A 21,250-nucleotide genomic window follows, 5' to 3' on the forward strand; every position below is an offset into this window, starting at 1 on the left:
TTTGTGTGTGGTGTAAGGAAATGGTCCAGTTTCATTCTTCTGCATGTGGCTATCCAATTTTCCCAACACCATTTGTTGAAGAGACTGTCTTTTTTCCATTGGACATTCTTTCCTGCTTTGTCAAAGATGAGTTGACCATAGAGTTGAGGGTCCATTTCTGGGTTCTCTATTCTGTTCCATTGATCTATGTGTCTGTCTTTGTGCCAGTACCATACTGTCTTGATGATTACAGCTTTGTAATAGATCTTGAAGTCCAGAATTGTGATGCCACCAGCTTTGCTTTTTCAACATTCCTCTGGCTATTCGGAGTCTTTTCTGGTTCCATACAAATTTTAGGACTACTTGTTCCATTTCTTTGAAAAAAGTGGATGGTATTTTGATGGGGATTGCATTGAATGTGTAGATTGCTCTAGGTAGCATTGACATTTTCACAATATTTGTTCTTCCAATCCATGAGCATGGAACATTTTTCCATTTCTTTTTGTCTTCCTCAATTTCTTTCATGAGTATTCTATAGTTTTCTGAGTACAGATCCTTTGCCTCTTTGCTTAGATTTATTCCTAGGTATCTTATGGTTTTGGGTGCAATTGTAAATGGGATCGACACCTTAATTTCTCTTTCTTCTGTCTTGTTGGTGTATAGAAATGCCACTGGTTTCTGTGCATTGATTTTATATCCTGCCACTTTACTGAATTCCTGTATGAGTTCTAGCTTAACTGAATAATTTTTGAATCATTATATCTTTCTGCTTTTATGAGCAATCAGTGATGTGCCTCATCATACAGCTATTGCTGCAAAGTACTCTGAAGTACCATCTGTCTTTCTAAAACAAATTAATAGATGAGGTGTGCCTATAGTAATGTTACACTGTCAAACATAACAGAACCTTATATAGTCAAAAGAGCTTTAATATTTAGTTTCATCACATTGGGAGTTTACATTTATACCAACAATATTAGCATTGCTCAAAACATCTAAAAAACTACTAAGTAAAAATGTATTCAGTGTCACTTAATAAGTGATACAAGGAAAAGAGAATAACCTTGAATTCCCGCTTTGTTTTATGCCCATGTAGATCACCTATTTTCACTTTTGATGTCTCAATGACATTTGGCCCCTTCTGAAAGAATTGATCGTTCTGGGGGGAAAAGTCTTTGAGTTTTGGGGTGATAAAACCTGAATCATAATGAGAGCTGTTACTAAATCTCTAGCTGATGATGGATGCAGAATACTCCTACATGAGTAAGGATAGAGATGAGTTGAGTAACATGATTGACAAGCTTCATCTAATTGATCAAATATATATGTATACATATTATATATATATTCCTTTTAAGCATATATGGAACATATACAAACATTGACTGTTTAATAAGTCACAAAAGAGATGTTCAGAACTTTAGAAGATTGCTTTGAGGCAGTGAACATTCTCTGACTACAGTGCAGTTAGCTTAGAAGTCAACATGGAGATCAAAATGGTAATATGTTCTGGTTCCTAGACAGGATGACAACTTGTTATTAGTATCCTCATTTTGCTGCACTGATTCTAATTTTATCTTTGCCTATATGGATCTGCTAGTACGTGGTGCCATGAATTCCCATAGAAAAGGCATCTAACACAGATTTGTTGGGTCAGGACACTTCCTAGAACCATGGCTCCTGAGCTAAAACCCAAAGGATGGACAGATGAGTGAAGTTAACCGGGAGACTCAGAGCCTAACAGAATAGAATAAGATCCTCAGGCTAAAGCCCAGATGAGAGGCACAAGGAGAGCAACTTGCTGTTTAGCTGAAGTGTAGAAGTGGAAGAGAGATGAGCCAGGAGATGAGGCTGGAAGGTAAAAGTGCCCAGTTTGTGGCACTTTGTTATAGCAGCCCTAGCAAACTAATATAGTTTGTTCCCTATTAATTTGCTTGAGAATTTTTCAGGGGCACCAAGATGGCTCATGATAATAGAAAAGAAAAGACTCAATTTATATTATTTTTCAGGTGATTTCATTCCAAATTATTTTGGAATTAATTTTAACAACATTATATATTGCATATATAATAATGAATTGAATACATCATTATTTTACAGACATCATTGGTGAGCAATTTATAGAAATTTCTGCTCAAACAGGTCTTTTTTACGGCCAATATTTCATAAATCATTTGCCCACTGACTCCTTGATTGGCTTCAGAATTGTATTGGAATAGATATAGTTTCAAACCAAATTTAACATCACTTCTATTTGGAGAATGAGAATGTTCTGGTGGCCCAATTCAGAAGTAGTTTAAAAAATCAACAGGTTGGGGCACCTGGGTGGCTCAGTAGGTTAAATGTCTGCCTTCGGCTCAGGTCATAATCCCAGGGTCCTGGGATCAAGCCCCACATCGGGCTCCCTGAGCCTACTTCTCCCTCTCCCTCTGCTGTTCCCCCTGCTTGTGCTCTCTCTCTGTGTCAAATAAATAAATAAAACCTTTAAAAATAAATAAATAATAAAATTAAAAGACATTTTAAAAAAATCAACAGGTTGTCACACTGTGAATAGGTTCCTTATGAAAACTTGTTGATTGATATTCCCAAAATAATTAACATTTGGGTATAGCTCAATTTGGAATTTAGTGATGTTTGATACCATCCCATTGTGGAGTCAGGTTATCAATTATAACAATCTTCTAACTGTCAATTGATTATAATAAATTGTTATATGCATCTATATCTAAATCATAGATAATGTACCTTCCATGAACTTGGAAACTTAGTTCCACAAAGCAGTGATATCACTAGAGAAAAACAGAGGTAAAAATATAGAGCTCACTATGGTTGGGGTTCATAAATGTTCAGATCTATATAACAATATTTAATTTCTGCCTTTGTTTATCATTTAAAGTCAAAACACTAGGTATTTAGAATGTTAAATGTTTTACTTGAAATGCACATTTGGTTCACAAGCAGCAATTTAGTGTTCTGTTTCCATGATGCATTGCTATTAAATAAAGCACTGGAAAGAAGTCGTCTGTTACAATTTGTTTCTCCTTTGTGCAAGCCCCTATTTGCACCTCATGTGCTGTTGCTGGCTGGATAGCAAAAGAGATTAGAGGCAACATGATTTCAGATCAAAGAATAAACATCTGCCTACCCCTGGCTTTTCAAATTACACATTTTTTTTCTGATTAAAGAACTCAACAGAATTCTAAATAAAATGCAATTTTTAGGAACTCATGTTCCTTAAAGAGCTGATACTTCAAGCTATTAAACATTCACACTTTTTCAACTTCCTTGCTGACGAATGCTGAAAATACACTGAAATTTTGCATAGTGTTACACTTGTCAATCTGTTTTATTATATCAAGTTTTGACCCAAGTGACTTTGGATGACATTTATTTATAATTGAATACCTCAGGCTTCTTTTTTCATAATAGAAGGTATGGGTTGTTTAAGTTAAATTTAATGTTGTAAAGTGTTGTTTCTGATTTCATGTTATAGGTCCAGCATCCCCAAGCTAAAGGAAAGGTGTGAATATAGTGAAAGCATTTGGCAAGGCTGTATTACTGAGGGGTGAATTTCTCTTTGGAAGGGAAACACTTCTGGTGAATATATTAAGAATGATTGTGCTGGCATTGATAATTCTTCATCTTTTCCATTCTTGAGAATATAGATGTATGCCATATAATATAATTTTGTTTTGCTTATGTCCTTTAAGTCAATAGAGGACAAATAAATTATAATAAGTTGTATATGGCATTATTAATTAACAATTTAGAGGTGGCTATACACAATATATGAAAATAAAACACAGATGAATTAAAGATTTACATCTAAAAAATAAAAATTGCCAGAAGAAAACATTTAAAAAGTGTAAGTTCCTTTTTTAAAAAAAAGAGATTTACATATTAGAGAGAGAGTGCAACCATGTGCATAACGCAGGGGGAGTGCAGAGGGAGAGAATCTCAAGCAGACTTCCCACTCAGCATGGTGGAACCTGATGCAGGGTTTGATCTCACGACCCATGAGATCATGACCTGAACCGAAACCAAGAGTCAGAAGCTCAACTGACTGAGCCACTAGGTACCCCCCAAAAAGCATAATTTCATATCATTAGAGTGTGAAAGTCATTCCTTAATACAACACTTATACCCAAAACCATAAAAGAAATGATTGAAGGGTTTGTATACCTAAAAATGTAAGCCAATTCTCTATAAGAAAATGTAAGTTTTAAAAAACTTGGGAAAAAGTATTTATGTAGAGATAAACATGTCATTAACAGTGGCATAAATACATTTTTAAGCCTTTTATAATAAAATGTGTAGTCTTTAGTCCTTTAACAGGTGTTTAAATAAACATCTAATATGTCTGAAGTCAAAAGCTAAGTGCAAGAGAGATGCAGATTATACTCAGATGGGGTCCTTTGAAGAACCCCAAATCTAGAGTTATCTTTGCATTTTGTTAGAGTGTCTGGGTCCGTAAATGGTTGTTTCTAAGTTATAAAACTATATTCTACTTTAAAACCTCTAAATAGAACAAATGTTATCTAACATTAATATCATAACATAGCTCCTTAAAGTTTATTGACTTTTTGAAATAACTGAATTAACTAGTTCCCAAATATCCATTGTATAGTGAATGACAGACCTTTAAGATCTAATTAACTTTATTTTACAGACACATGCAAACACACATGTAAGCATTTTGATATAATACAATCACTTCTTAGACACAACCTAATCTTGCCAATACAACTGAAATGGTGTCCCACTTTGCACAATTTAGCATTGAACTACAGCCCCCTTACCTGTGTTCATGGAACAAATAGAGAAAATAATTAGAATTCCACTTTTCTTGAAATGTCAAGAAGGGCAGAAGCACTCTGACCTCAGCTTTAAATTTAACCAAGAATATGGGAGGATTTGAAGCTATTCAACATGCTTCTCCTGGAATTTCCCCCAAGCACTGATATCTGAATAGGCTGAAAAAATATGCAGGAGAAGCCTTATTCTCTCTTGACACGAAGTTATGCTCAGCGTGCTAACTATAACACCACCTGCTTAGTTTCACAACAACAAAGAACAACATTTTTCCATTCTTTGTAATGTTTGTGCTAAAATAACAGTCTTGTGATTATTTTTCTTATGCTCTATAGTCAATGTTTCTTAAGTACCTACAGTGGGGTACTTAAAGGTTCTTCTACACGATTTTTAAATGTATTTTAGCAAGACTGTAAAGATTGAGTTTTTACCAGGCTTGTCAGCAGTTACATTTTTTCTAAGGGGTAAAAAGCACAAAACATAGAATTATTCTTGGTCCCCATTAAAATATAGAACATTCTGTGGTGACTGATTGCTGGTAACTGATATTGGTAATTGGAAATATTATAACTTATGAACCAGTACTAAAGGATATCTGTTGTAATATGCTCGTTACATCCTTTTCTGTCACACAGGTGACATTATCTCCATTTTACAGATGAGAAACTGAGATTCAGAAAGGTTAAAAAACTTGCTAAGGTCACACAGCTAATAAGTAACATCAAGATTCAAACCCAGAACAATCCAACTCCAAACCCTCCTATTAACCACTGACCTTTTATCGTCTCAAATTCCTATAATAAATGGAAGCAATTTAACCTGTGTTATTTATTCGCACCTCCCTTGTGCTATAGGCCCTAGTCTAGACTCTAGGGATATAGTGGTGAAGACAGACTAGGACCCTGCCCTTGTGGGCATGCTTCAAATGAAACAGATAAATACTTAATATCAGTTAAGTCATAATGAGGAAAAAATAAAGGGAAATAGAGAGTCATGGGAGGTACAACTTTATGTAGGGGCAGGGAAGGCCTCCGTGAAAATTTGTTAGCTGAAGGGAGACCTTGGATGAAATGAGAAAGGAGGAAGCTACACAGATATTCGAGGAGAAGAGCATTCCACACAGAAGGAAGAGCAAGTGCAAAGGCCCTGGACTGGGAATATCCTTGTGTCTCAGGAACCAAGGGAGGCCGGTGTGGCTGGAGAGGGGAGGGTGAAGGAGAGCAGGGCCAGTTCAGGCAGGCTTTGTAGGCCATGGTAAGGATTTCCCATTATTAATTTTTTTAATGTGCAATAGGAAACCACTGAAAAGTTGGCTTTAGGGGAGAAAGTGGGGCTCATTGGCCCGGGCTGTATGGAGAATGAACGGTAGAGGGGCCAGAGCTGAAATCGAGAGTACAGTCGAGAGGATATTGCCATGTCCCCAGGGAGAAGTTATGGCTTAGAGTGGCAGCAGAGGGGGGACTGGTGAGGGATTGCATATGGGGTCTATTCGAGAATTAGGGGGATTTACATCTGGCTGGGGAAAAGAACAAAACTCAGAAGAATGGAACTATAAAGACAGTGTCCAATTAGGAACTGCACTGTGAGCTGCAAGTTCTTCCCTGTTTCTTCTGCCTATTGTTTGGGGCAAGCGGACCTGGTGATCATAGTGGGTATTTTGAGATTGGGGGAAGGTTGTTTTAGGCTTACTTGAGATTCCCCTAGATCTCGTTTTTGTTTTTGTTTTTGTTTTTAAGATTTTATTTATTTATTTGACAGAGAGAGAGCACAAGCAGGGGGAGCAGGAGAGGGAGAAGCAGGCTCCCCACTGAGCAGGGAGCCCGATGCAGGACTCGATCCCAGGACCCTGGGATCATGACCCGAGCTGAAGGCAGATGCTTAACCGACTGAGCCACACAGGCACCCCTCCCCTAGATCTCGTTTAGTCATCAATTTGCCTTATTAATTAGTAAGAGTTTATCATAATTCTACATAGGTTTCTCACAAGAATTAAATCCAGGGCGCCTGGATGGCTCAGTCAGTTAAGTGTCTACCTTAGGCTCAGGTCATGATCCCCGGGTCCTGGGGTTGAGCCCCATGTCAGGCTACCTGCTTAGCGGGGAGCCTGCTTCTCCCTCTCCTTCTGTCCCTCCCCTGCTCATGCCCGCTCTCTTTCACTCTGTCTCAAATAGGTATATAAAATCTTTTTTAAAAACAGAATGAAATCCAAAGGACAAAAGCAGAGTACATGGATCTGTGTGTAAATTGGGAAGAGTGGAAGGAGGACAGAGGGGAGGTGCAGAAAAAGCAGGCAAGGCTGACTTCGAGGGAATGTTGTGATCAGTGGAATGAGTAAGAGGAGACAAGAGATGCAGAGTGGTAAGGAAACCTGACCTCACTCAACTGAGGCTGTAGCCCGAGGTAGGAAGGAATCAGAGCCAGTGGATTGTTGAAGTGCTGGGGAGATGAATACTCTAAATGTGGCATGCTGGCATAATGGAAGGCACAACCTAGCTCCTCATTTTCCCGAAGCAGGCGGACTGGGGATCCACTCTTCATTCCCACAGCCACTTCCCTGCCCCAGAATACATGCGCCTGAGCGGGGGTGTGCATGCCTGCCTTTGTGGTGAGTATCAGCTAAATAAAGCCAACTAGGTCTTGCCTCCCCTCCTAGCTTCCAAACTGCCAGTGCTCCTCCAACCACCATTCAAACTCAGTAGCTTTTCCTTCCCTTTTTCCTTTCGTTTTGTGTGTATGTTTGTAAATAGTGACATTCAAGCCCAACAGGTAAGGATGGAGGGGGGAAGGAGGATGCAAAATGGGCGTGAATCAAGGAAAATTTCAGAGGTGCAAGAATGAGGTTTTTGCCTGGACTTTAAAATGTTGGCAAACTTTGTTGATTCACACTTGTGTGTGTGTGTGTGTGTAAGTGTGTGTAAGCGGTGGGGGGGGGCTCCAGGTTTGCTAGAGAACCTCAGATGTTTGACTAAAAAAGAGTGAAAGCCACTACCTGATGTGCTCATGTCTTAAGAAGTATTTTTTTTTTTAAGATTTATTTCTTTATTTTGGAGAGAGAGGGAGAGAGAGCGCATGCGTGGAGGGGGGCGGCAGAGGGAGACAGAAAGAACCTCAAGCAGATTCTGTGCTGAGCTCATAGTCGATTGATGCAGGGCTCCATCTCACAACCCAGAGACCATGACCTGAACCGAAATCGAGAGTCCAACGCTTAACTGACTGAGCCACCCGGGCACCCCGTGAAATGTATTTTTTAAGCACAATGAGTTTGTTGTGGCTCTTTGTGATTAAACTTAAAATCCCCAGTTTAAAAAAAAAAAAATTTAAGTTCTTCCAAGGAAAAGAAACTTTAGGGCGCCTGGGTGGCTCAGTTGGTTAAGCGACTGCCTTCGGCTCAGGTCATGATCCCGTAATCCTGGGATCGAGTCCCACATCGGGCTCCCGGCTCAGCGGGGAGCCTGCTTCTCCCTCTGACCCTATCCCCTCTCATGCTGTTTCTCTCTCTCTCTATCTCTCTCAAAGAAAGAAAGAAAGAAAGAAAAGAAACTTTACCTAACTGCATCAGGTAGCAGCCTGGAGCTAAACAAGGATACCGGAGTACCTGTTTCTTTTCCTGTATCTGCTGGATTATTTTAGCTGAAGGACATTTGAGCCAGCATTTCTCAGACGAAAATCTCTTCGGAGTGACTCAGGCCATGTTTCTCCGCGTGGGATGTATGAATTACCTGTCGATCCCGTGACTACACATGTGTGCATTGCTTTTGTTTTCCCAGCAGATAGATTCCCTCTAAGCTGGGTCCGTTTTCAGGTCTTATTACAAAGCTTCGAGTTTGGGGAACCCAACCGTGCTGCTAATTCCTGTTGGGGAAGGTGAGCAGCCCTCACCATTCCTGAATAACCTGGGAGGTACATGGAGCCGAGGGCGGTTGACCAGAAACAGTATCAGTGACAGCCGCGGGCGGAATTAAAGCCCAATGCCCTCCCGGAGCCATAGGCCCAGAGTTTGCTCTGGAAGATGCTCTATGTGTGTGTGTGTGTGTGATAATCGTCTCACACACACTATATAATTCTGTTACAGCAGCCAGTCTAAGTAGGATGATTCATGAACCCTGGGCAGGCGGGGCACCCAGCCTTGTCTCTGGAACATCCATGTGATTTCCGGCCAGACTTAACCCGGAAGCTCCTGGCAAACAATAGAAAAGCACCAGGTGTTCTCAGCAGAGATCTTCTCCCTTAAAAGTGGAGATTGGCAAATTTCCCAAAGCAGGAGAGGCGCTCTTGGTTGTGCCTGGTGTTACAGTTACCTCACCACAGAAATATTTGTCCTGGATGCCTCCAGACCCAGCGGTACCAGGGGTGTCCCGTGGAATGAAACTGTGGCCCTCTGGACACAAGGCCCGTCACAGGACACACCAGGAAGTTGACTCCTACTTAGAAACTCAGGCTGCGGGGCACCTGGGTGGCTCAGTCGTTGGGCGTCTGCCTTCGGCTCGGGTCGTGATCCTGGGGTCCGGGGATCGAGCCCCGCGTTGGGCTCCCTGCTCCGCGGGAGGCCTGCTTCTCCCTCTCCCTCTGCCTGCCTCTCTGCCTACTTGTGCTCTCTCTCTCTCTCTGTCAAATAAATAAATAAAATCTTTAAAAAAAAAAAAAAGAAACTCAGGCTGCTTTGAGATTTCACTCTGGATGTTGGTAAAGCTGTTATAAAGTGAGTTGGTCTTTCCGCCTTGGTATAACGAAGCCTTCTCTGACTCCTGTCTGTGAACTCCACCTTCTTGCCTGGAACTGGGACAGTGGGATGTTTCTGCACGGCTACTGCTAAACCCCTTACTTTAATAGACTCTGAAGGTAAAAGGTAAAATCTCTAGGCTATTTGTTATCATGCTTCGAGGACATCGGTGACCAATGGCCTGAGAGAATTAATGCAGCTTTCCATATACCAAGTTTATTTAGGGGCAGTAGCTTATATATGGAATAAACAGAAGAATATTGAGAGCCTGGAAATGAACCATGACATTTATGGAAAATTGATTTTTCACCAAGGATTAATTGATTGCCACAACAATTAACTCAAAATTGGCCAAAGATCTAAATGTAAGTGTGAAAACTATAATACTCTTTTTTTTTTAAAGATTTTATTTATTTATTTGAGACAGAGAGAATGAGAAACAGAGCATGAGAGGGAGGAGGGTCAGAGGGAGAAGCAGACTCCCCGCCGAGCAGGGAGCCCGATGTGGGACTCGATCCCGGGACTCCAGGATCATGACCTGAGCCGAAGGCAGTCGCTTAACCAACTGAGCCACCCAGGCGCCCTGAAAACTATAATACTCTTATAAGAAAACTTTGGTGTAAGTCTTCAAGATCTTGGATTAGGTAATGGTTTCTTAAATATGACACCCAAAGCATAAGAAACAAAAGAAAAAAATAGATAATTTGGACATTATTAAACTAAAAACTATTTTTCTAAACTAAAAACTTTAGTGTTTCAAAGGACACCATGAAGAAAGTGAAAAGACAGTCCAGAGAATGGGAGAAAATTTTTGTAAATCATTCACCTGATAATGGACTTGTATGCAGAATATATAAAGAACCATTACATTATAATAATAAAAAGACAACCCAGGGATGCCTGGGTGGCTCAGTTGGTTCAGCATCTGACTCTTGATTTCAGCTCAGGTCATGATCTCAGAGTCATGGGATAGAGCCCCATGTCCCTCCAGCTCCGTGCTCAGCAGGGAGTCTGCCTGAGGATTCTCCCTCTCCCTCCGCCCCTCCCCCTGCTCGCACACACACTCTCTCTCTATAATAAATAAACAAATCTTTTAAAAAATTAAAAAATAAAAGACAACCCAACGAAAAACAGAGGATCTGAATAGACATTTCTCCAAAGATATACAAATTGTCAATAAACATGTGAAAAGACGCTCAACATCATTAGACATCAGAAAAATGCAAATCAAAACCACAATAAGATACCATATGTAGAATGGCTGTAACGAAAGACACAGATAATAGCCTTGGCAAGGCTGTAGAGCAGTGAGAACCTCATACACTGTTGGTGGGAATATAAAATGGAACAGGCATTTTGGAAGACAGTCTGGCAGTTCCTCAAACAAGTAATCATAGAATTATGATATGATTAGCAATTCCACTCCTAGGTTTATACACAAGAGAAATAAAAACATATGTTCACTAAAACCTTGTCCATGAATTTCTTTTTTTTTTTTTTTTAAAGATTTTATTTGACAGAGAGAGAGACACAGCGAGAGAGGGAACACAAGCAGGGGGAGTGGGAGAGGGAGAAGCAGGCTCCCCGCAGAGCAGGGAGCCCGATGCGGGGCTTGATCCCAGGACCCTGGGATCATGACCCGAGTTGAAGGCAGACGCTTAACGACTGAGCCACCCAGGTGCCCCTGTCCATGAATTTCTTAGCAGCATTATTCATAATAGCCCCAGAGTGCAAACAACTCAAGTGTCCATCAAACTGATGAATGGATCAATAAAATGTCATGTATACATTTGGCAATAAAAAGATATGAAACAGTGATACATGCTGGAACATGGATGCCCCTTGAAAACATTATGCTTAGTGAAACAAGGCCACATATTGTATGATTCCATTTCTATGAAATGTCCAGAATAGACAAATTCTTAGAGCCAGAAAGTACAGTAGTAGTTTCCTATGGCTGGGGGGATTGTGGGGACATGGGGAGGGAGGCTATTGGGTACAGAGTTTCTTGTTGATGAAAATATTCTAAAACTGATTGTAGTGATGGTCACACAACTCTATGAATATACTAAAAACCATCCAATTGTATACTTCAAATGGGTGAATTATATACTATGGGAATTAGATCTCAATTAAGGGGTTATAATAGAACAACCATAAAAAATAGGTAGATGGAGAGGATGGAATATGTCATTAATTGTAGGCTCTCTCTGTATTTTTCATTCTCCTCCCTTGGCCTCTATCTGCTTTCCTGGGTGTTTCTTCAAAAACATCTGAAGCAAAGATTTACAACTCATTGTTTGGGAGCCATCAGATTTGTGAGAAAAAGCTAGAGAGAAAGCGATGATTGCAATACAGTGTTTACATTCCTGATTTACCTGTTGTTCATGTTTCAGACTTTGTTCTTAACTGTGTACCTGTTACCTTGTACTAGCTATCATCTCTCCTTAGAGATGGAAGGTCTTTGGAATTTTTAATAAAATGTCCTCAGTTTCTTGGTTACACTTATCTACTGAGAATCAAATGTAGTTTACTTTTCCCCAAGCTTGCTTCCAGTAAGTTGCTGTATAAGAGGTAGAAGAAAGCAGGGGGGGCAGCAGATGTGCTGTTTTCTCCTACTTTCTGGCAAAAATCAGATCTCTAGCAAGATCAAAGAGTCCTTTATTCCACTAACTGCACTTGTTATCCTAAGCTGATTACAGGGGCAACTGTTTTAAAGCAAGAAACATCAGTGGAGGAAAGAGGAAATCACAGGATAAAATCCATTCTTTGTTTTCCTCTCCAAGCTGAGCTTCGAGCTGCTGGAAGAGAACGAGGGCACAGGGACTGTGGGGCAGGGGTGCTTGGGGGGATGTGCCCTGGGATGTCGTACTCCTCCCAGCTAGACCAGGGCAACTGACCTTGGCAACTCACTTACCACCCATGAGCCAAAGATTCCTTGTCTGCAAACTGAGGTATCTGAATTCTTTTCCAGCCAAAAAGGTCTTTTATTTTATGATCACATAAGCTGATCTGGAATTCTTTGAGAGATCAATGCTAAGTGAACGTTCAGGTAGATGAATCTGTAATTGAATGAATATTATATCCAATGTCTTGATTCGTGAATAAATATCATCATGGAAGAAGCAATTTCATGGCTTTCAACAAGCCTCTGTAGCTACAACTGATTAGTGCAGCATTTTAAATTAATGATTCAAACAGAAAGATCGTATCTGTTAATTTTGCAATCCACAAAAAGATGAACAAAACACACATGCTAATTCCCAAACTTTGGTTCAAAAAATTAACTGCCAGACTCCAAATGAACAGAGGCTTGATTGACCATAGTGAAACTTTGAATATTTTGAATGTTGGATGACCATAGTTCAACTTGAACCAAATTTGATCTGGTTACTTTTCTTTTTTACATTTTTTATTGGGATTTTTTGAATTGCACAGATTTTAAGAGAATAATTCAATGAGTTTTGACAGATGCATATATCCATGCAACCCAGACCCCTATCAAGATATAGATTATTCCCATCCCCACAATAAGATGCTTCATGCCTACTTCCTTTCAGTCCCCTCTCAGAAGCAGAGGTCTGATTTCTTTCACTATCCATTAGTTTTTTCAGTCTTTGAACTCTATCAATGCAATCATATAATATATACTCTCTTGTGTCTGGTTTCTTTCACTCAGTAAAATGGTTTTGAGGGTCACCCATTTTGTTGGGTTTATCAGTAGTTTCTCACAGGTTGGATTCCCCAGAAAGAGACAAAGATTAGCATGCAGGGCATTAATTAAGGAGGCCTCTTGGGAAGGGAGGGGAGAGAAGCAGAATTGAGCAGAGGGAGAAGTGAAGCTGTGAATCAGTCCCCACACCAGCCTTTAGCAGATCCCAAGGGGAGCTCCCAGCAATGGCCTCCATGGGTACATGGGTAGTTCCTGCCTGCCAAGGGGAGCTCTGGAGCTGGATGGCCTGTCAGAGTGATCTCAAGTTGGGACACATTCTGCCCAACCCCATGTTGATTGGGCATTGGACGTAGACTGCCTCTCCAGGAAGAAGGTGGTGCTTTGGGCAAGGCTGTGTGTTTCAGCCAAGAAAATTCTACCCCCCCCCCAAAAAAAAGGGCTGACTGCTGAGGGCTGTCTTCCAGCAGTGCCCCCAGCAGATGGGGAAATAAGTCCTTTATTCCTGAGGGGGATTCTGGGCAGCACATCAAAATGTTTTCTTGCTGAGTAGTATTCCACTGATGGATATACAAAATATATTTCTCCCTTCTCCTGTTGATGAACATTTGATCCAGTTTTTGGCTATTATGAATAAAGCTTCTATGAACATTCTTGAACAGTTCTTTTAATGGATATGTGTTTTCACTTCTGGATAAATGCCTGCAAGGAGAATTTCTGAGTCATAGTATAGGTGTGTGTTTAACTTTGTAGAAACTGCCAGACCAAATTTCCAGACTCCAAGTTATCATTGTATACTCCTGCCAATGATGTATGAAAGTCTAGTTGCTATATATTCTCCCCAACTGGTATGGCCAGTCTTTGTAATTTTAGGAAAGACTTGAAAAGTTTCCTGACCACTTGGATGGAATGTCAGAAGGGGTTTCTGCTTGAGTTAGAGTCTGGACTAGAAAGATTCTGAATTTATGATATACAAAAAGCACAAGTTCGTATACACTTCCATAGAAAAAAAATCACATTTAAGCTTTTGACTTCGAGTCCTCTGTTATTTTGGAGGTGTACTTCTATATTCAAATTTACTTCAAAATTACTTTAAGATTTTTTTTTTTTTTTTTTTGTCAGAGAGAGCACAAGCTGGGGGAGTGGCAGGCAGAGATAGAAGCAGGCAGAGGGAGAAACAGGCAAGGAGCCCGCTGTGGGACTCCATCCCAGGACCCTGGGATCATGACCTGAGCTGAAGGCAGACGCTTAACCTTCTGACCCACCCAGGCATCCCTCAAAATTACTTTAAATTCTTGAAGTTCAAGTTGAACTGAAAACCTAACATGAAGTTGAACCTCCTTAATGGTGAGATTCTCCTGTATTTGTAAATGAATTACAGTGCTCAGGTTCTTTTTCCTAATAGTTCCTTCAATAAGTAAATTAGATAATGTGCTTTAATAGTAACTAATTTTTACTGTTCAGTTACTATATGCAAGGCTATGTTCTAATCAATTCACATGTATTACATCAGTTAGTCCTTACAATTGATTCAGGTGGAGACTATTATTATCACCCCCATTTACAAATGAGAAAATGATAGGGAAATATGGAGCCGCTTCATTCATTCAACAAATATTTATTGATTGCCACCAATATGCAAGGGGAAAAGACTAAACAAAAAAAATCTTTTTCTTCATGGAGCTTATATTCCAATAGTAAGAGAGATGATAGATAGATAGATAGATAGATAGATACATGATAGATAGATAGATGATAGATAATGTGAGCAATTTTACTCTTGTGCTTTCAGTCTATATTTTTTATTTGGAATAGTAATTAGAAAGATAGAATGATATAATGTATATAACCTACATTATTCTATATTATTATACTACTCTGTATCATACAACACAATAGGCAGCCACAGCTGGATGTCTAAGAGTTGCAGATAATGGGTCCAGATACTTCTTTGAGGGTCAAGAATGGATCACAAGCCACAGTCCTTAGGGCTTAGATTCACACTTTGGGCTATAAGTGACTTCCTAAGAGGGCTATAAGTGACTTCCTAAGAATTGCTTCTACAGTTCAGATATACTGGGTGGAAGTGGACAATTCAGCTTTGCTGGTATAATTTTTTTTTTTTTAAGTAATCTCTATGTCCAACATGGGGCTTGAACTCATGATCCCAAGATAAGAGTTGCATGCTCCACTGACTGAGCCAGCCAGGCGCCCATCCACTATAATATTTTTGAATGAAATATGATATAAGTTTATAAAAGCCATATATTTTGATATATAAACTACATTTGTCCTCAATTATTATCTATAGTGTATTTTTCTGGCGCTAGCCTGAACTCATCAAAGGGGAAAGTGTTAGTTTAACCATCTGGTTTCCTTCCTCAGCTGCTTAAGGTCTCTTCCTTTTCCCTGATATGCCTCTCCCTCAATTCAAAGTAAACTTCACATATATTCTACTTCCTCTAGTCCTCCATTTTTACTAAATACATCTTCCTTTCGAGTAATCTGTATTCCCACTTGTGTTAGTTATCTATTGCGGCGTAACAATATTACCACAAATGTAGCAACTTAAAACAATACGTATTATCTCAGTTTCTGTGTGTCAGGAGTTAGGGCACAACTCAATGGGGTCCTCTGCTTTGAGTCTCAGGACCTCACAAACTGCAGTCAAGGTGTCAGCCAGGGCTGTGGTCTCATCTGAGGCTTCCCTGGGGAAGGCTATGCTCCCAAGCCCAGGGAGGCTGCTGACAGCATTCTACTCCTTGCAGAATGCGGGACTGCGGGCCTCAGTTTGTTGCTGGCCTTGGCCTGGAGGTTGCCTTCTGCTGCTTGCCTCTCAGCACTCTCCACATGGCAGCACACAACATACCATTTGCTTCTTCAAAGCCAGGAATACAGTGTCTCCTAACAAGACAGACATTATAACCTTACATAACACAATCACACACACATAATCGCATACATCCTTGCCATAGTCTATTGATCAGAAGCAAGTCACAGATCCCATTCATTCTCACGGAAAGGGGCTTACACAGTGATGTGAATATCAGGGGGCTACCTTAACATCTCTCCACCATACCCCCAGTGTTAACAAACTTTTCTTTTTTTTTTTTTAAGATTATTTATTTGAGAGAGAGAGAGTGTGTGCGTGTGTGTGTGTGTGTGCGCACGCATATGCATGCGCAAGTCAGGAGGGGGGTCAGAGTGAGGGAGAGGGACAAGCAGACTCCATGCTGAGCACAGAGCTCCATGCAGGGCTCAATCTCATGACCCTGAGATCATGACCTGAGCTGAAACCAAGAGTCAGACGCTCAACCAACTGAGCCACCCAGGAACCCCATTAAGAAATATTTCTTGTGGGGTGTCTGGGTGGCTCAGTCGGTTAAGTGTCTGCCTTCAGCTCAGGTCATGATCCCTGGGTCCTCAGATGGAGCCCTGCATCGGGCTCCCTACTCAGTGGGGAGCCTGCTTCTCCCTCTCCCTCTGCCTGCCACCCCCCCCTTCTTGTACTCTCTCTCTGTCAAATAAGTAAATAAAATCTTTTTTAAAAAAGAAATATTTCTTGCATTACCTCAGTTATCAAATATTTCCTTCCTACAAAAGCAGAGTAAATTAGAATCCTCCCTCCAGTTTGTTAACCTGTGTGCAGTGATTTGTGAGTTAATGGGCATTTCTGTTTAGCTTTAGCACTGCTGTTTTCAACCAAATCAATTTTTAACAAATAGATATAGGCCAGTAATCTCAAAGGAGAAGTTGACCAAAGTTTTAACTGGGGACATTGAAAACGTAAATGTGTATATTTAGTAGATGCATAACAATGTGATTATGAAAATATTCAGATTCTGGGCGCCTGGGTGGCTCAGTCGTTAAGCGTCTGCCTTCGGCTCAGGTCATGGTCCCAGAGTCCTGGGATCGAGTCCCGCATCAGGCTCCCTGCTCGGCGGGAAGCCTGCTTCTCCCTCTCCCACTCCCCCTGCTTGTGTTCCCTCTCTTGCTCTCTCTCTCTGTGTCAAATAAACAAATAAAAATCTTTAAAAAAAAAAAAAAGGAAATATTCAGATTCTGTTTTCTCAATTAGTGAATCAAAAAACATAAGGACTTATCTGTAAATGATATTCTATTGACACTATTGTTTATCACTAGGCCTGATAGTAAAGCCCACACTACTTTTACTGCAGACTCAATTTCCTTTTCCTATTTCCCTGGGTACCCACAGAACTAAACGATTCATTGGTACAAATCATCTCCTTCCTTCCCTCTCTCCCTCCCTCCCTCCTTCCTTTCCTTCCTTTCTTCATTTCTTCCTTCATATATAAAATACATAGTTCCTGAGCCCTTACCCATATGCTGACTTTGTGCTGTGTTACAATGGTAAATAAGACATGGCCTCCAAATGACATTCAGTTCAGCGCAGGAGACACAGGAGAGTGCCTTGAGACAAATTCCGTGGGGGAAGTTGCTATAGAAATTATATATAGATTATAAAGCAAAGGAAGCCGAAAGCTCTGCTGTTTTTCTTTTCCCCTTCCTTCCACTGCCCCCTTCCAACCTAAGCTAGAGCCAGTGGGCCTCCGGCCTAGCAGAGCTTTCGCAATGGCCCTCAGCGATGCTGACGTGCAAAAGCAGATTAAACATATGATGGCTTTTACTGAACAAGAAGCCAATGAGAAAGCAGAGGAAATAGATGCGAAGGCAGAGGAAGAGTTCAACATTGAGAAAGGTCGTCTTGTGCAAACCCAAAGACTGAAGATTATGGAATACTATGAGAAGAAAGAAAAGGCAAAAGAAAATTCAGATTTCTAATTTGATGAATCAAGCAAGGCTCAAAGTCCTCAGAGCAAGAGATGACCTTATTACAGACCTACTAAATGAAGCAAAACAGAGACTCAGCAAAGTGGTAAAAGATACAACCAGCTACCATGTGCTGCTGGATGGACTGGTCCTCCAGGGTTTGTACCAGTTGTTAGAACCCTGAATGATTGTTCGTTGCAGGAAGCAGAATTTCCCTCTGGTAAAGCATGCAGTGCAAAAAGGAATTCCTATGTACAAAATTGCCACCAAAAAAGATGTTGATGTCCAAATTGATCAGGAGGCCTACCTGCCTGAGGAAATAGCTGGTGGAGTTGAGATCTGTAACGGAGATTGTAAAATAAGTTTCCAATACCCAAGAAAGCCGGCTGGATCTCATAGCCCAGCAGATGATGCCAGAAGTACGGGGAGCCTTATTTGGTGCAAATGCCAACAGGGAGCTTTTGGACCAAACCTTTGGGCGAGGTGGAGTTCATCCACTGCTCTCCTGCTGTCATGCGGAAGTTTCTGATATTTGAAGAAACAAGATATCTGTGTGGCTTCCTCTTCACTTTTCTAATATTCTGTATTTATCAGTGGATCCTCTCTGTAGCTAATGCCCTTGGCCTAATTGTTGAGAGAAAGTTTCACTTACTATGATCAGGAAACCTCCTTCTTAGCTTATCTGAAAGTAGCACAACTTTCATTTGCTTCTGTAGCATGAAGGTGAGGGTATCAGATGGTGGTTACTGGAGCTTCCCTGAGTCTCTGCTCTTCCTCTCGTCTTCTGCTGTCAGTTCTCGAGTCTAGAGGGTGATGTGTATGGTGTTCTCTGACATTCAGTCTCTGCTCTTTAGGCTTCAAATGCATGGAGGGCATGCAGTCCTGCCAGCAATAGTAGCTTCACAGTTCACCTGTTTGGGCCTAGAAGCGTTTCTCATCTGTAAATGTGATTTAAAACCTAAGCCATGAATCGGTCTTATTTATTGAAACAAAAGGTTTACATGGGAAAAAAAAAAAAAGAAATATATAGATTAAGGTCCCAGAGGATTTAACATCTAAGCCAACATACCTCTTAGAACATAAAATATAGGAGAACTGGAGGCCAGATTTCAAGAATCAATCAACCCATGTCGACATAGAAAATAAAACGCAAAGGAGGATGAGTCCTCTAGATAGTAATAAAAGGGGGAGACACACAGAGATTTGAGAATCAAGGCTTTCAGTAAACCTAGATAGAATATGGGATGAAAAGAAGCAATGAATTTTTAGTAACTGCAGTGTTGTCAGGCTATGAAAAGAAAGTCTCATTCTGCAGATGGTACCAGATATTTCTATATTGCCATAAATAATGGGATACAACTCAATATTCATGGTGCTTTTGCATAAAAATGAAAAAGTCTAGATGAAATAGGGTAATATTTAACTTGGAAACAAAGCAAGAATTATCACCCTAAAGTCACAGACGAAAATGGGAAATGTATAGTAATGTTGACTAAATGTAGCTGAATATTATATTCATCATTGGTTCAAAGAAATATATTGTAGTATGTCTCATTGGCTCACAAAATAATACTGTATATACACACCTCTGAAGAAGAAATCAAATAATCCGAAAAAATAGTGAAATCTTGGGGGCTTCATGTGGGTTTTGGAATACTTCCCAGAAAAGCAAAATTCACAGCATTTTCTCCTGCTACATGTCTTTTAAAGTGTAACAGTAAAACTTTCAGGTAAAATTTGCTTCTATCTTGTATATTGGGCTCTCCTCTGCCCTGTAGAAATTTCCCTTGTGCATTCTCATAAGAAGTTGGGGAATGAAAATGCTTCAATGAAAAAGCGTCATTGCTTGGGAGAGGGGTGTGTAGATTTAAAATGGCAATATTCCAAGCCCATTTTGTATGTCTACTTATTAATTGTGTGATTATATGATTTCTCCCTGAATAAATCTTGTTTTGATGAAAGATTAAGTCTGAACACCTGCAAGGTGCCTCACACCCCCCAACCCCCCCACCCCCCCACTTCTCAGCTTCCATCTCCATCACCTGTTTGGAGAATGTGTCAACTTTCCTTAATTGAGAAGTAATTTGCAGTTACTGAAATCCATTTTATATCATAAAGCCTCTTCACTATGTACAACTTTTCCCTAGAGGGTTGTGTTACTTGGAGGCATTTCTTAGATTTAAGTTCTAATAAAATTAAATGTTTTTAGGAACCAACTTTGTAGGGTGTTTTCTGTTTTAAAATACCAGAAGTAGGATGTCTGCATGGCTCAGTTGGGTAAGTGTCTGACCCTTGCTCAGGTCTTGATCTCAGGGTCATGGGATCTAGCTTGCATGGGGCTCCCTGTTCAGTGGGAAGTCTGCTTCCTCTCTCCCTCTCTTTCTGCCCTTCCCCCTGCTCCTGCACTCTCTTTTTTTCTAAAATAGATAAATAAATCTTTATCAAAAATAAAATAATAAAATAAAATACCAGAAGCATGAAAGTAAAGAACAGTTGAAGTTAAGCCTGTTAAATATGACAAACTATTTATTTTGTTTGTGATTCCCTTAAGATGCTATTTGGAGTTTTAAAGATACCATTGTACTACAAATAAAAAATATTACAGAGAGATATTTACTTTAAAGGAAACAAAAATAAGCCGTAGATAGGAGTTCTTCATCCATTTTTAATTCTAGGATGCTGAGCTCTTTAATAATGGAAGTGGTTTAAATAACACTAAAAATGAATCTGTATTTTTCTCCCTGAATGTAAAACAGTAAGTTTTAAATTCACTTCCCTGTGGGGCACCTGGGTGGCTCAGTTGGTTAAGCATCTGACTCTTGGCTTCTGCTCAGGTCATGATTTCAGGGTCCTGGGATGGAGCCACTCATCCTCCTCCCCCTCCCCTTCCTACCCCTCCGCTTCCTCCTTCCCCTCCCTTTCCCCCCTCCTCTCCCTCCTCCTCCTCCCTGGAGTCTACTTAGGATTCTCTCTCTTCCTCTCTCTTTGCCATCCCCACCCCTTGCATGTGCACATGCACTCTCTCTCTCAAAAAAAAGTAAATTCACCTTTCTACTAGTGATCTTTCAATTCTTCTAACTTCCAGGTAGTTCTGTTTTTCATCTTGAATTGTCTTCACCTACATTCCAGTTACTTTTTCCATTCAAAAGTGTAGAGCATTCTCTCATTGAGTCAGCCCCTGCTTTTCACATGGATGAATGATGGTACTGAATATACCAAAGCAATGAATCGCCTCTCTTGATTTTTAGTTCTTTTGTTTGTGCCCCCCTTTTTAATTC

The 21,250-nt window shown here is 40.3% G+C and overlaps 1 protein-coding gene and 1 pseudogene across 7 annotated transcripts in view; both read left to right on the forward strand.

Moving 5' to 3' along the window:
- PHACTR2 (phosphatase and actin regulator 2) overlaps positions 1-21,250 on the forward strand; it is a 255,603-nt gene that overhangs the window by 101,772 nt on the left and 132,581 nt on the right. The window lies entirely within an intron of this gene.
- On the forward strand, positions 17,658-18,966 carry LOC102737521 (V-type proton ATPase subunit E 1 pseudogene; annotated as a pseudogene).

This window comes from Leptonychotes weddellii, chromosome 8 (genome assembly GCF_054177405.1).
Source record: "Leptonychotes weddellii isolate Sample4059 chromosome 8, ASM5417740v2, whole genome shotgun sequence".
In the NCBI taxonomy this organism is placed as follows: domain Eukaryota; kingdom Metazoa; phylum Chordata; class Mammalia; order Carnivora; family Phocidae; genus Leptonychotes; species Leptonychotes weddellii.